This window comes from Pan troglodytes, chromosome 4 (assembly GCF_028858775.2).
Source record: "Pan troglodytes isolate AG18354 chromosome 4, NHGRI_mPanTro3-v2.0_pri, whole genome shotgun sequence".
NCBI classification, from domain to species: Eukaryota; Metazoa; Chordata; class Mammalia; order Primates; family Hominidae; genus Pan; species Pan troglodytes.
The window spans coordinates 54,921,043-54,938,688 of record NC_072402.2 but is presented as its reverse complement, the minus strand read 5'-3'; the positions used below and the strand labels follow the sequence as shown (position 1 = coordinate 54,938,688).

Here is a 17,646-nt window from a genome sequence, read left to right as displayed (position 1 = left end):
CTACGGTGATGTTTGAAGAGCAAGATTAAAATGTATACTGTATCCCTATGATCATTTGCTCCTACAAATCACAGGTTATTAATTGATTATAACTAGTAACACATATAACAGTCTACTTCTAAAGGACTTTTACCAAACATTACTATTAATAACTTTTGCTGAAGGATGTTCATTAATTCACACAATAACTACTCATAGGTCAGCTCTCCACCAAGGAGGCACAGAGAGGTGCTCATAATCATGAAACTTTCAAATTGTATTAAAGTCGGGACCCCCCAGGTATACCCATCTGACTTATATTTATATCTAATCAAGGTCAGCCACTTTGAAATCTCCATGGTCTCTAACCTTTTAGGATCTTTTCTTTCAAAATTTAATGAGCAGCTCAAATCCATATCTTTTATTTATCATAGAACCCAAACATCCAGGCTTCAATAATGCTTCTACATTTTTGAAAAAAAAAAAAAAAAAGATCAAGTCAAGGATCATTTATTCCAGTGTGAGTCTTCTGCCAGCTGCTACCCTACTGACCCACCCCTCATTTACAAGGGCCCCTTCTTTACTCTTAGCTCCTCACAGTATATTACAATTGCTTCCCCAAGGCAGGAACTGCACCTTTTATTGCCATAGTATTATACCAAATGTCATCTCTGTGCATAACACGTTATGTATGCAACATGTTTGTTGAAATAGCTGAATTGTTTCACTAGTTATCTGATAGTTTAACTACTCAGGCCAATGGTCAAGTCACTCTTGTCTGGGCCCTAGCAACTCTCTGCATGATGCATATTGGACCTTGAAGTCCTTTCAAGATGAACTACACAGAATGGTGACATATTCAAAAATGGTGTGTATTTGATTTTATTCTATTTTTTTCTTTTTGAGACATGGTCTGTGTCATCCAGGCTGAAGTGCAGTGGTACAAACACAGTTCGCTGCAGCCTTGACCTCCTGGGCTCAAGTGATCCTCCCGCCTCAGCCCCCCAAGTAGCTGGGACTACAGACATGAGCCACCACACCTGGCTAATTTTTTGTTGTTGTATTTTTTGTAGAGATGGGGTTTCACCACGTTGCTCAGGCTGGTCTCAAACTCCTGAGCTCAAGTGATCCACCTGCCTTAGCCTCCCAAAGTGCTGAGATTACAGGCATGAGACACTGCTCTTGGCTGATTTAATTATTGTTAAACTGATTTCAACTCATATTATCTGGCTCAAAGTCATTCAACTCGACATGTGGAAATATTATGTTTTGAATCATTATGTGCTAATACCTTTAGTTATTGTCTTCTTTTTAAAATGAGAAAATAAAATATGATTTATACATATATAGGAAAGAAGAGTAAGTTAACTTTTTAAAAAGTCAACTTTTGTTACTATGAACTTGCTGGTTTACATGTATTATGCATTCTATCCTCCCAACAACCCTAGAAGGTAGGGGCATCTGGGAAATGAAAGGCTGAAAGTAAATAATATGAGATTATATAGCCAAGAATGGTAAAGCCAGGATTCAACTCAGGCCATTTTTCCAGAGTCTTAGTGTATAACTGCCAATCCCTACTTCATTCATAATTTCATTTAATAAATGTCCATCAAATGACTACTATAATTGGGCACTTATTCTAGGGATACATCAATGACTACACATCCTGGCCCACATGGAGCTTACATTCTATTGAAGGGAGACAGACAATAAGCAATATCTTAATATATATTATACAGCATGAAAAAAAGTGACAAGTGCTATGAAATTCATTGATGTGGAAAGAGAGGGTAAGAATGGCACTAGTGGAGAGGAATGCATTTGCAATGGTAAATAGAATGTTCAGGGAAGGCCTTGTTGGAAAAGTAAGTACATCTAAGCAATGATCTGAGTTATACTTTAATGCATTTATTTGATGAGAAACTAGTAAAAGTTGAGAATACAATAGAGCAAAAAACTGCAGGAAAATACTGAAGCTCTTGGTTTTTATAAGGTATTTATTCCAGTCTCATACTTTAGTCAAACTTGCACATGTTTTGTCACTTGTATTATTTTTTTAAGTTCCTTGACCGGAAGAACTGTGCTTCACACAGCTTTAAATCCTTCCATAGTGCTTAGAAGAGTGGCTGTCACAACAGAAAGTATCTGTTGAAGGAATGAAGGACTAATGGAAAGAGATACACATATGAGAAGTAAAAAAACAGAAAAAAGACCACATCAATAGTTACAATCATTGGTAAGAAAACCCCAAAATAGATCTAGTCTAGAAAATAAATTCAAGGAAGAGTCTTTTCTGATCATGGTAATGAAACTGAGAGAAGATATTTGGGAATAGAAAGAGAGTAGTTTTGCTAATCTTGAGGATGAGAAAGTTGAATAAGAAAGCCTTCCTGATGGGGAGTAATTTGGGGTGAATCTAAATTAAAGGCCACACTGAGCAGACTGAATAAAGTTATTCATCCATTGAATCAGCATTTACTGTGAGCCACCTAAGTACTAGGCACTAGAGGAAAATTCATTAATAGATAGTCCCTGAATTTATGTGCTTATATTCTACAAGAGACAGCTATTAAATAAAAAAGTTACATAATCAATTAATTATAATTGTGTTAAATGCTATAAAAGAGGCACATAGAGGGCCAAAGGGGCTTAATCTTTCTGGGGGTACCAGGAAGGAGAACCTGAGACCTGAAGGGCAAGTGTGTGGGGGTGGGAGTGGAATAACAGGAACTTTCTATGTTCTATGTACTATAGGTATTCAATGAATATTTATCAAGAATTGCTATGTTCCTGCACTACATACACCAACACTTACCATCTCATTTACTCTTCAAAGCAAACCAATGAACAAAGTTTTACTATGCTCATTTAACAGAAGAGAAAATTGAGGCTCAGAGAGATAAAATATCTTGACCAAGGTCACACAGGTTGTGAGCCAAGATTCCAGTCCAAACCTGTTCAGGATTTTCCCATATCAGTCAAGTGTCAGGCAACCTGTTACCAAGATCTCTGCTATTCTGATGAGTTGTTATTATGTACTTGCTAAGAAACAACAGCCTAGGTAGGGGCTCAGAGTTGATTCAGGTCAGGGCAGGTTGATCTCAGCTAGAATAACCAATGAAAAGCCCTGTTGAATTGTCCCAATGGATCTAGCCCTTGGTCCTACTTGATGTAACAAACTTTCCTGCCTTTATTTACTGATTTTATGCAGTGGACAAATACTGAAGCTCTATAGACATCAGTTTCAGCATTGTGAACATGAAAATGAATTATACATGCTCCTCTCTCAAGCAGTTTAGTCTAGTGAAGATTCAGACCCATAAAATAAATGGAGTTTAATATGGCAAATGTTACAAAAATATTACAAAAACAGTATAGAAAGCATTCATCCCACTATAAGAGGCTCCTAATTTTGCCTGAAGTCTTCTAAAAGAAACTGGTCTTTGGCTTGGAGGTTAAATGGAGCCACAGGATATTAAGCAGAGGGAGGGAGAAAAGCATTCTCTTTAGGGACAAGATAAAGTCTGCCATGTTTTTCAAACAGCAAAATGTTGGTTGGCTGAGATGTATCTGAGTGTGTTGAAGGCGAGGGAAATGGCCCTGTTCCCACTTAAGCAGATCACATAGTAATCATCTTGACCCCGGACTTTCTACATTGCATGGATATTTGAGAAGTTGACTATGTTGTGGTTTACTTTCTGGCATGAGCGCTTTAAAACTATTACCCAACATGAAGGGTCAAGCAGAAGGAAAGAGATCTGAAGCACCACCACATACACCCACATTCAAATCCTATTACAGCAAACTTTACCTGTAAACTGACTTGTTTAAAAACATTAGAACACTAAATGTAAAAAGAATGACAGCCCACACATAGTGCTTAGAGATATTTTTTCTATTTATTTATTTATTTGAGGTTGAAAGATAGCAAGAACATGAAGAAATGGAATTTGCGTGACAGTCCCAAAGCAAATCTATTCAGAAGAAAACCATAATTACATATGCAGCTCTCTTGACAGGGATGACAGCAGTGACTCAACATTCTGCTGCTGAAGACCTAAGTCAATATGCATTTGATTCAAAAAACTACCTTCATTAGCACAGACTATCATTAGTGATCACAGATCTATATAAGGCTGAAAAACCTAATCTCTGTGTCTCTGAAAACTGCAAAACCACCTTAGCAGTTGCCTAATTTCCCTGAGAGTGGAGATTTCACTTGGCTGTTGGGCTCAAGAGGCCTTAAAGTGGGCAATTAGCTTGCTGGATTATGCAGTGTACTTTGTACCTCTTCATTACATTTTCCACCAGGCTTGAGTTGAACAGAAGAGCTTACAATGTCAATGACTTTGACCATTTGAGATTTTGAAGCAGAATTTCTTAACCTTTTCATTTCTACTGTTTCTCAATTGATCTACAGCTGGGGAAATGTAATTCTCTCATAATTCTGTTAAAAAATTATGTTAATAGTTCCATGGAACACACAGAAGCAGGTATGTTAAATTATCAAATTGAATTTGAGAGGGGAGAAATAAGAATCAGAAATTATGTAAATTAACAATTTAACATACTCAACGTGGCAATAAATTATAGCTTCATAGCTGGTGGTTATAAGTACGTCAACAATTAAAAGAAAAATAATAAAATAAAAAGAGTTAGCTCTCTGGCCACATCTTCCAAAATTATATAAAATAGAATCATGACTTATTGGATCCCCAAATCATTTTTAAATTATAGAATCAGCTTTTCCTGTGGGGGTCTTCTATTAGAAAGATGGTATTAAGACTGCAGGAAATTAAGAATGCAGGCTTTGGAGCTAGAAATGTCTGGTTCAAACACAAGCAGACCTGAGTGTCCAAGAAGTGGTAGCTATATATAATTATGATGGTGGTGGAGGTAATGGTGACTGCAGTGACCTAAACAAAAAAGAGGAAGATAGAAATGATGATTTGGTGATCAAAGATCAATGGAACCTTTGTTTATGGACACTGACTTTTGTCATTTTTCTGATAAGTACTTAAGAACCAATAATATAAAATAGGGACTATTTTACACCTCTTTTTCAACCTGTAGCAAAAAGGAATTTATTTTTTCAAAATCTTATCAAGGTTAGATTGATGCCAATTAAGTATCAGTATATCCCTCATTTCAGTCACCATCTACTAGTTAGATCCAATTTAGACAGTCTACCTCCTAAGAGAATCTTAATAGCTTCATTTGCACAGGAATGATAGACTATTGATCAGACAGCCTCAGGCAGGATCCCTTTAGTTTGAGTAGATAGATTTAATCTAATAGTGCATTGAAAATCTAATAGCTGGTCTCCTGGGATCCCTGGTCACAAATTTTAATACCCTGCACAATGAAATTGCATAACCATTACTGAACTCTATCCTGTTGCCAACTAGGAATATCTAGAAAACCAATAAAAGGAAGAACAAAACATTCAGAACTGCAGGGCTGTGTGATTACAGTCTCTATTGTTTCTGGTTTAAAGTGAAATCAATTAATTGCAAACACAATTAAAGTAACTTTGCAGTAGTTGGCTAAATAGAAAAACATTTTGTGGTATTATTATTTTACCAACAACCCAACTTTGGCCTATCATACCTATGACACTTTTATTTTCCTTCTATAAATCATGCCACAATGGTTAAAAAATTAAATAACGACATAGGCCTTTTATTACAATCAAAATGGGTAAGAATGTGACTTTGCAGAGATTAAATAAAACAGCTATCCCTTCATGATTCACATTTATTGAATACCAAAAATAATATGGGAGAAAAAAATCACGTAGATTTCACAGGTATATTTATATTTAAGGTACCTAATAAATGAACAAAGAAGGAGAACAAGTGTATAGATATCTTATATAAATGTATAGGCATATTTACTTATCTATTTACATGTATTTACATGCTAGATTTCCCCACCAATGCCATGGACAGAACCTCAATCCCCTTATTACTTCCAAAATTTACACTGCCTATCCCCAAACCTCACCTTCTTCGGTCTTATTTATCAATTACCAATATCTACTCAGTAAATGACTGGTCCCCTTCTCCAGTTGCATTCAGATCACATGCCAATCATATCCACTAAACATTTATGAAATTAGCATTCTCCTCTCAATCCCGTAGAATCACAAAGCTAGCTCAAGCCCATGTGATGTTTTGCCCAAGCCACAGCAGGAGCCACCTTTTACATTCCCAGCCTTCAATCTTGCCACTTACATATTTATTCTCCATTCAGCCCCTAGAATCTGATCTTGTCACATAATTGCTTGGAATGCTTCATGGTTTGAGGATGAACCCAAAGTCCTTAACCTGGCTCACAAGGTCCCCAGAACCTAAACCTTATTTATCTCCAGGCTCATGTCTTGTCACTGAACTACTAAATCATCCCTTCATCACAAATACCATGGGATTCCTTGCATCAGTGTCTCTGTTCCTGCTATTCCTCTCTCCCTGAAATGCTCTTCCTATTCCTCTCTCCACCCTACATTCATTCTTTAAGACTCAGTTTAGGTCACACTTTTCACCCCAGAAAAGGTTAGGTTCTGCTTTTTGCCACTCCCATAAAATCTTCTGCATAGTGCTAATCACAGCACTCACTACACATTTTCCCTGATAATCTATGTAAATATTTGCTTCCCCTGCTCCAATTTGAACTACTTTAATCTAAATTCCCTGAGAGAAGGTTCTTATTTGTATTATTTATGTTAGTGTCTTCAGTATACCTAGAACATAGTACTGTAGATACCCATACAGGTTTTGTTAAATGAGTGAATGAGTGAGTGAGTGAATGAATGCTTTTCTCTAGAACAATTAATACTGAAAAGCAAATGTAAGCACAATGGAGAAAATGCCATTCTTTAGAATTCAAGAATGAGTGTGAGGGATAAGCCCAAGGAGTTTCACAATTATGGAAAGTCACACTCAGACAGTGAGAATAGAAGTGCTGGTTGTGGAAGGTGAAGACTCCAAGAGGAGAAACACAGAGGTGAGGAGATGGTACCAGCAAGACAAGAAGGCTGTGTGGTGCATAGTTGATGTGAATCTTCTTCACAACTTCTCAAAGCTTTAGTACAGTTCACACATGCTATGTGTTCTTGGATCCCTTGTGAAAAACAGCTCAATTCCTCTACAGCTTTGCATCCAGACTTGAGGCCCAGCAGAAGGTAAAAACATATAAGATGGACACAGAGTTCTGGAGGCAGAGAGTGGCATAAAGGTGTCAGGTGTGGCACTAACATAGAGGTCATGGCAAAAGTTAATCCCATTTCCAAGGGCCAAGAAAGCACTGGTCAATAGAAATATGACAGAAAAGAATGAAGAGGGAAGCTAGGTGAAAGAGGTTTTCATACATCAACAGCAACATCACCTGGAAACAATTTTTGATTAGTTAGGCACTTACTAATTATTCCCTGCTTTTTTTTTTTTTTTGAGATGAAGTCTCACTCTGTCGCCCAGGCTGGAGTGCAATGGCACAATCTGGGCTCACTGCAAGCTCCCCCTCCCAGGTTCACGTCATTCTCCTGCCTCAGCCTCTCAAGCAGCTGGGACTACAGGTGCCCACCACCACACCCGGCTAATTTTTTGTATTTTTTAGTAGACACGGGGTTTCACACCATATTAGCCAGGATGGTCTCGATCTCCTGACCTTGTGATCTGCCTGCCTCGGCCTCCCAAAGTGCTGGGATTACAGGTGTGAGCCACTGCGCCTGGCCAATTATTCCCTACTTTTAAAATAAATTATAATCGTGCTGAGAGAATAAAAAAATTAAAGGAAAGAGTTCAGTGAGCCGTGATCATGCAATTGCACTCCAGCCTGCTCAACAGACAACAAACAAACAAAGTTATCATTCAAAATGTTTCCCATGGCCAGATGCAGTAGCTCCTACCTCTAATACCTGTAATGCCCGCACTTTGGGAGGCCAAGGCAGGAAGATCGCTTGAGTCCAGGAATTTGTGACCAGCCTGGGCAACATGGCGAAACCTCATCTCTACAAAAAATACAAAAATTAGCTGGGTGTTGTGGCACATGCCTGTAATTCCAGCTACTTGAGAGGCTGAGGTGGGAGGATCACCTAAGCCAGGAGAGGTCAAGGTTGCAGTGAGCCATGATGGTGCCACTGCACTCCAGCCTGGGCAACAGAGTGAGACCCTGTCTCAAAAAAAAAAAAAAAAATTAGACCAAAAACAAAAACCCAAAAAGCCAAAATGCATCCAAGTATCATAAGTGAAAAAGTGAGCTTCTTAGCAGCCAATATGCAAAGGGAACATAATCTCTTACACAGTTTGGAATTACTCAGAAAACGTGGAACTGTCTTCAATCCTAAAGCGTCACATAGAAATGTTCCCTAGGTCTCACTGGGACAACACACTGAGCAATAGCTTTACCAGAATGTTTTGTGAATATGGTATGATATCAAGAGTAATAAAGTTATTTTGGAAAAAAATAACTTTAGAATAATCACTTAAAAGTCTGCTGTTTTTGACCATAATTGCACATGGATATATTGCCTTATATAAACTACAAAGAATTGTCTATTTCACATCACATTTTACAACTTACATTGCAAACCTCACTTCAGCCTTGAGGTACAACTATCAATAAAAGAAACATGTCTTATTTTTAAAACTTTTTATTATTCATATCCTTGGTGACTTTCAGACAATAATTAACATGTGGTTAGTATCACCTTAATGGAGGAAGTACCTTATACTTCAAACAACCCTTACCAAAAGAACAGATAATACATATGTATTGATACAGCATTACAAATTGATGATAATTCAAAAAGGCACCATGTAGCTTGTACTTGAGAAGGAATTTTCCCTTTGCATATTGAAGGGGGTTCTGGTGGTGTTTTCTTTGTCCCCAGCCGACTTCACAATGAAATGTTTCTACTTTGCACCCTTTGGGTTCAGTTGTTCAACCAGTTACAATTAGTTAGATTAGTAACTGGTTGAACAACTGTAATCAAAGAGCACAGATTGACTTGTTGTGGTCTACTAGAGAGAGATTTGCTAGTGGTGTTCAGCAGGGCTCTGTCTGTCCTCTTCAATGTGTGCATGAATGACTTGAAGCAACATACATACATTCAAGAAAAATTCATTAAACATTGAATCATCATCTAATATTTGCCTGCTATTATGACAGGTCCTGAGGGAACCAAGAAAATGTCAGTTACAAGGCTCTGATGCAAAGCTGGGAAGAAGGAGAAGGAGTCAGAGGTAGAGGCAGAGAGAGTAAAAGAAAGAGGGAGAAAGTGAGAAAGTGAGACAGAGAGAGGGAGGCCATGTTACACAACAGGAAATGTAACACACGACCTCCAGCTCGAAAAATTTGAATAAAAAGATATTTCAAGGAGTGCGAGGGAGGTAACCCTTACAATTATTAGAATGAACATTTACTCATTGTCAACACTATGGAGCACATATTTGGGAATTCACCTTTATTTATGCCACACAGTATTATGTAGGTGACAAGCTAACCAGTCTTATTTAACAATATAAACAAAAACACAAATATCCTACTTTATTAAACTGAAAGCAGAGGACTCTCATCTCCCAAAAGCCCAGGCCATTCCCTGATATTAGTAAGGATACTAGGTGAAACTCCTTCTTTCAACATTTATTGTAATTAGTGAAAACATGCTTAATGGGACACCATCATCTACAATGATGATACCATATCTCAAATCACTAATCTTTCTGCCATGGACAGATTTCTGTATCAGGGGACACCTTTGTCATTTTGTCATCCAAATTTTGAGGATTCTTTTTCAATTCTCCAGCATTGACTGAGAATTTAAATGGTGCCAGCATTGTGCTGGAAACTGGATAAAAACTGAGATAACACACTTGAGTTCCTACTCTCAGAGAATCCACTTATTGGATTGCTTTGCTATAATTCCTGAATCCAGTGAGATTAACTGGCATTTTCTGTTGTTCAAAAAACTACTTTTCCCCTTTTTGTACAGATCAGCAATAAACATTTACATCAAGATTGTGTGGTGTCCATGAACAAGGCATTCAGTAGGGTCCAAGTCTAGACTTGAATGGCGTCTCTCACATTTTTGACTAAGAGACAATGTAGACATAAAAGTATCATAATCCAACTTACATACAAAATGGAAAAAATGGAACCAGAACACCTTAAAATGTTTCCTTTGAAATATGTGTGTGTTTCCATCAGGTTTATTTTAGTTCTCTAAAACTCTGTAATACTGAATACTCCAACTACCAATATTAGTCAAAGCTGTTTAAAACCAGCCTTCCCTTATTTACAAAAGGCAGATTTTACAAGACAACTATCAGGGATAAACACAAAAAGAAATGAAAACTGTTCCATGTCTAGCAATTCGCCAGAGTAAACTGGCTGTATATTGAACACAGCTGTTTCTGTGAGAGATTTTTCTTTTTTTGGAATTTAATATTGACTGTGCTCTTGTGGCAAAAATATAGTAAATGAAAGATTGTTCCAGGCCTGAGAAGAAGAGAGGCCAGAAACAATTGTTCCCCTAGGTCCTCCCCTTCCTTAATAACCAAACTGTGGTCTGGAGCCTCCTTGAGTTAAAAGCCTACCATTTTTCATGTCAATTACACACAAACAGGACTTTTCTTGTCACCTTCCCTAAACTGAGGAAGACACAAACCCAGCAGGAAGGCAATTGTAAAGATAAATTTAAAAGTAAGAAGGCAAGCCTGAAATGCAAACATAGGAAAGAGCCTCTTATTCCCTACACTTCTCACTTTTCATGGACCATTGAAGGCTGTTTCTTACCAACTTGAATTCTTTGAAAAGAGAAACCATGACAATTTTCCCCAGGCTATGGTAAATATATTTTCTTACACATTTAGTTTTTGTTTCATAACAATCCTAATAAAATTAGATGCTTTTAGCACCTTACTTAAATTAAGAAGACCTTTCCTGCTAATGTGCCCAGAACCTATCTGGGTTACTAATATTAATAGTTCCATTTTATCATGTACTTAACTTTGTGCCAGGAATTGTACACAGCACCCTATACATGTTATGGTATTTATTCTTCCCAATAGTTTGAGGGAATCATGCTTGACATAGTAATCCATTGATCACTTCTTACTTTGATCTCTACTTATCCTCTTGTAGGATCAACTATGCAAAGTGGTGGATTATAGCACAATGTTAAAGGGCAGTGCTCTGGAGTCAGATGGTCTGTATTTGAATCCTAGCTGCAGGAAGTTGGGGAAAGTACAAAATGAAGATAGTAGTGCTACCAATCTCAAAATATAAATTCTGGAGATTAAATTAGATTTAATATGATTGTTTGGTCCATCTCTAGACTAGTACCTTGACCACTAGTACTCTTTCAGAGATTTTTTTATGTTTTCAAGAATGACAAAAACGAAATTCTATACACACCCTGATATCCCCAAAGACACTAGTGCCCTGGGGATTGGCCATGTGGGTTACTAGGTTCCATTAATTTGGTTATGGAGGATGTTCTTCACCCAAGTTAATCCTTTCACAAAAGCTCATTTTTGTTCTTTTTCCTGCAGCTTCCCTCAGAAGAAGGTGTGGCCAGTGAGGATTTCAGGGTCGCTTGTTCCCAGGTGATATGGGAGTTTCAGCTCAGGAAGTGACTAGGTTAGATGTGGGGGCTAATCAAGACCTTTTCAGCCACTAGCTTAAGGCTAACCCACCACAGACCTACCTTCTTGAACAACACTGGGAATCTGGGTAATTAAATGCTAGGATATCAGACATGATGTGATTAAATCGAAGGGCTGAAACAAATCTGACATTCTGTGCTCAAATTATAAGGTTAGCAAATAAGAAAACTAGAAATATCTCTCTTCTAGGCAAGAATGAGAACATAAGTCTACCCAAATGTGCTCTACAGAGGTTTCAGGTTTAGCATCTTGCTTAAGGATGATGCTTCATGGTTTAGAGAGAAATGAATTCTAGAATGTATCCTTTGCTTATAGGACATAACCCATATTTATAGAGATATTTTCAATATGGTGGAGCTAGTGGTAGGGTAGAAAGAACATAAAATTGACTATAAGGAAATATAAATCCTTTTCCTAGCTCCCTCTCCTTATGCACACATATATACATATTTGATAAAATAATGGCCCTGAAAAAATATTAGAGTGGTTTTCTTAAAACCTAAAGAAAATGGTATGCACATCAGTGATGGTCAATTGCTTTTTATTATGGACAATGAAACCAAATTAGATTAATCATAAGGCAAAATTTCAAATGAAACCAGTAATACAGACATAGTGTCTGTAAGGTTTTATAGCAGAACATCAGCAAGATAGCAGAAACTTAATGCATGAAGTAACCTCTCAACCTTGTTAGAGAATTTCTTTTATATTTCTTGATAAAATAGTTTTTGTTACAGTTAGTAACATTATTTTAAAAACTGTACATCTTCTTAGCTATACACAGAAGTGAGACATCACTAACCAGAGATTTCAATATAAATATCTTCAAGTAAAAATGACATAGTACATGTTCAGAGATAGCAAATGGAAAAACAGTGGATTGATTTTTATAACTCTTTGTGAATAAATTCTTTAATGCAACAAACATTTATTGAATTACTGTTTTTCTTGGCACTGAGGGGAATAAAAAATGAGAAAGTACTGTCTCTGCCTTTATGGAGCTCTCAGTCTTGTGGAAACTCATCCACAAGATGGTCACATGCATATGTTGGTCTAGTTCCAGGCCTTAACAAACTATGGCCCTCAGGCCACATCTAGCCCATAGCCTGTTTTTGAAATAAGATTTTTTTTAGGTTTTTATTTTTTTTGTTTTTGGTTCTGGGGTACATGCATGGGATGCACAGGTTTGTTACATAGGTAGATGTGTGCCATAGTGGTTGCTGCACCTATCAACCCATCACGTAGTTATTAAGACCAGCATGCATTAGCTATTTTTCCTAATACTTTCCCTCATTAAACCCCACTCCCTGACAGGCCCCAGCGTGTGTTGTTCCCCTCCCTGTGTCCATGTGATCTCATTGTTCAGCTCCCATTTATAAGTGAGAACATTCATCCATGTCCCTGCAAAGGACATTATCTCATTCCTTTTTATGGCTGCATGGTATCCCATGGTGTGTATGTACCACATTTTCTTCATCCAGTCTATCATTGATGGGCATTTGGGTTGATTCCATGCCTTGCTATCGTGAATAGTGCTGTAATGAACATACCTGTGTATGTATCTTTGTAACAGAATGATTTATATTCCTTTGAGTATATACTCAGTAATGTGATTGTTGGGTCAAATCCTATTTCTGGTTCTAGATCTTTGAGGAATCGCCATACAGTCTTCCATAATGGTTGAACTAATTTACATTCCCACCAGCAGTGTAAAAGCGTTCCTACTTCTCCACAACCTCACCAGCATCTGTTGTTTCTTGACTATTTAATAATGGCCATTCTGACTGGTGTGAGATGGTATCTCATTGTGGTTTTGATTTGCATTTCTCAAATGATCAGTGATGTTGAGCTTTTTTTTCATGTTTGTTGGCTGCATGAATGTCTTCTTTTGAGAAGTGTCTGTTCATGTCCTCTCAAACAAACCCCACAGCTAGTAGAAGACAAGATCCAGAACAGAACTGAAGGAGATAGACATGAAAAGCCCTTTGAAAAATCAAGGAATACAGGAGCTGATTTTTTGAAAAAATTAATAGATAGACTACTAGCTAGACTAATAAGGAAGAAAGAGAGAAGAATCAAACAGACATAATAAAAAATGATCTTCCATGTAAGACGCTTATCACAATGTCTAAGGGACAGAAAGCTGGGAGTCTATGGAGCTTATGAGAATAGGCTTTATGATAGTTGTGGCTCCTTGGTAACAAAAGCTTGCCGGTCAACAAAATTCAGTCCAAAACCTGCTTTCATTACTACATTAGACATGATGGCTTGGTTGTGGGAGAGGACACCTATGTACCTTATCCTCTTTCAATTAATGTAGACTATGATATTCACCAAAAAGACTCTGATAACCATGAAGGGTAAAATTAGCTGTGTCAATTCATGATGACTAATTTGAAAATAAATTATTAATTTTGATAAAAGAGGTATTACCTAAGCTTCAATTAATGAACGTTCCACTTCTACTTAGGACGTGAAAGTCACCCTGAGTTTATGTCAATAGCATTGGCTGAAAAGTCTTAATTTCTCAGCTGGCTTTTTTTTTTTTTTTTTTTAATCGAGGATATCCCTTCCTCCAACCCAAATATATTTTCAGCAACACTCATGCCAACCCTTATCTGATGTTGAGAAGCTGTGTATTTGATAGCAGAATCATAACATTTTAGACTTAAAAAGTGCTTTAAAGATCATCTACTTCTTCTATCCACTCAACTAATAGTTTTATACTTGAGGAAACAGAGTTCCATGGAAGTAAAGGAACTCGACTAAAATGATCAAGCTAGAGACTGAACCAGGATCAGAGCCCTTTCCCCTGCAGCCCCGGGAAAAAGAATTCATGTTGAGGAAATGAGGAAAAGTGTTTAATACTTTCAGCTAAGCATAAAATTCCTAGGAACTCTTCTCTATAAACAGAAAATCTAAACTCTCCAAAAGAATCGCACCCCCTTAGCTGTAACAAAGTCTCTGCAGTTATTTCACAGCTGAAAGCCAACTGACACTGATTCTTGGGTGGTTTCACTAAAATAGAATTTTCTGAAATGCAAACTCACCTCCCAAGGAAGAATATGAATTTGAAAGAGGAAAGGTGTTAGTGGCGCCAACAACTTGCTACCCTGCTGAGAAGCTTCCAGATAGCCAGAAACACAGCAGGGAGTAGCAAGAAACAGAAGTTACAGATGAAGCTGCTCTTTAGTCACAAACTTGTTTCTGACAGCTCTTGTTGAAAAACCTGGGGACAGCTGAACAGAAACGTTAGTCTAGAGGCAGCCTCAGGGCTCAAGTGCTCAAGGCTCTCATCTCAGTGTAAATATTCCAACTTCCTCTCATCCTTCTCCTTCTGAGGGGAGGAGGAGACCAAAGGGAGTAGACGATTTGAAGGCAGTTGCTAAATGAGAATCGCTGGGTGGTATACAGAAAATAGCATGGTTAGCTTAGATCCCACAACCAGTTTTCAAAAATAAAGGAAGTAATAACCATTAGCATAATGAGAATACAAATCCCAAGTCTCCATTACTTTAGACAGAACTCTGCAGGAGACCACCTAAGGAAAATCTGGGGAAAAAGAAGTTTCCAATCAATTGCAGCAGATTTAACTGATTCCCTTCTGTGGGCACAGCATGGTATATCAGGGAAAGAGAGGACATGCTTTCTTTCCTTGAGAGATTCTGATTCTGGGTGAGACATGGTGACTATGTGCATCTGAATATGCTACAAGGATATAAACAATTATACAACGAACCAGAACTATGCTGGCTCAGTGCCCAGGGAAGTCGGAAGAATTCAAGTCAGGACCTTGAGTCAGGGATGAAACAGGAATGGTTTTATGAAGAAGTCAATTTTTCAGCTGAGTTTTATACATGAAAGGCCATCTCGTTTAGCCGAAAGTACAGGAAGGGCCTGTACTTAACATGAGAGGCAGGAAAGCAAGAAAGCCTTTGTATAAAATATGGTAAAAGAATCAACAAAAGCTTCTGAAGCCTACATTTATATACAGAACTTATTTTTTATCCAAAATGTAATGTGGGGATTCATGAAGATGGCAGAACTCCAGTATTCTGCACATTAATAATGCAATGAGCATGTCTATGGCACTCTAATCCCTTAAAATTTCATTTGTAAAATAATTATCCTTGTTCTCATAACAGGGAAAATAAAATCCTAGGCTACAGTAACAAAATATATTATTTAACTTAATGTCAATGTTAAAAATAAAATAGTAAGAAACAGTCTGATATTATATTTCACAGTTATCAGGACTGTGATTGTAAATCCTATAAATGTCATATCCTGATTAACCTTTTAGGAGAAAAATACTCCATTTGTGTAGTTCTAACACTGTTTTTGAGATGAAGCAAAATTTCTCATCAATATTTCTATTCTGACTGTTTGGATATTTAAAAGTCATATAACCTAATTTCAATTATGTTATAAAGAATAGGGTTAACCAATAGCTACCACCTGAGGAGCACTGACTGAACCAGGCATACGGTAGGAATTTTACATGGTTTTATATGTGATACTAACAATAGCCTAATAAGGTACCATAACTCCATGTACATTTTACAGGGAAAGGAAGATGTGGAAAGTTGAATGAATGTGCCCTTGCTCACAAGGCAGGCACTCCAAACCACAGCATATTAACCAATTTGACAATCACCTCTTAGAGGGTTCTCTATTGTCTTCTCTAATAGGACCTGCAGAGGAAAAGATACAAATTCCATTCTGCTTTACCTCTGCAGTAAGTATGGAAATGTATCTCACATTGTTTCTTATTCATGTCTTTTCAATCTGCCTATGTCTTCAGAGAATTCTTATCACTACATTGGGAAAATTTTCTGCAAGCTGACATATCACACTTCCAGGGAATTTTTGTTGATATAAGACCATTATTTTGTCCCAAGAGTTCTCATAATTGCCCTTAGTATAATCCCTTAAGTCTCTTTCCACTGCAGTATTTATCTTCTTTTAAAAATAATAGTTAAATAAAAATTAACAATGTAAATTAGCTAAAAAAATTTAAAAAAATATATATATCCATTCATTTATCTAGCCAGCCTGTAAATACTCCTCTGTTGCATAATCTTTCAATTCTTTCATCATACTTTCTTCTGGTCTCTTCACTCCCTTCAAATTGTCTGCATATTTTTTATCCACTAGGATTGAGTTTCTGTGGTTGAAGCTCTGCCTAAAAGCTAGTTGGGAATCACAATCAAAATGGATTGTTCATCATTTACTACAACCTAACTATAACTTCCTAGTTTTTGCCTAATACAAGATCTGCTCTTTATGCCTTCATCATTTCCAATGCCAAATTATTCCAGCGATTTTTAATTGGTAGCATATTATTAATACACTATGCATCTTCTTTTGTATATTATGATATATTACTTCTTGTTGACATCTCAACCAGAAAAAAATGGTTGAGGAAAGTGCTTATAAAGGTTATATAATGTTCAGATCTTATTCATTAGCAACTCTCATGAAATTTTCTTTGGTAAGGAAAGGGAAACAGCCCAATGACATTTGTGTTTATTTGTGGATTTTACTTATCCATTCACTCTTTCATTAGCTCTCATATTTGACTACAATTTCCTTTGCCAATTACATTATAAAAATCAAGTACATTTCCTTCAGGCCTTTTCAAAGTTTTCCCCAGTGACTTTTAATTTGACTTCTGATGCATGGACCTGCTTTGACAATATTTAAATAGAATATTTATACAAACTGATGCTTCTTTTCTACTCGTTTTAGAGTATATAAATTGATATCAGAAGGCTAAAATAACATCAAACAAAGTTATCCTGGAGCAGTCCATAAGTAAAGAATTACAATCTTCAGCTCCATCTCTCTCTACCATATTCATTACCTTTCCATAGTCTCATAATATTTTTCTAACCTTATGGTCTAAATGATCTCGTTCTGTCTGTCTATCCATTTGTCTCTTTCTCTCCCTCTGCAAATCAGATAACTACATTATACAAATATAAGAATAAAGATTAAT

The 17,646-nt window shown here is 37.0% G+C and overlaps 1 protein-coding gene and 1 non-coding gene across 21 annotated transcripts in view; both read right to left on the bottom strand.

Moving 5' to 3' along the window:
• Window positions 1–17,646, bottom strand: part of PDE4D (phosphodiesterase 4D) — a 1,566,198-nt gene that overhangs the window by 720,858 nt on the left and 827,694 nt on the right. The window lies entirely within an intron of this gene.
• On the bottom strand, window positions 8,885–8,981 carry MIR582 (microRNA mir-582). Its single transcript, NR_035922.1, has one exon. It is a non-coding gene; the product is annotated as a microRNA mir-582 (primary transcript).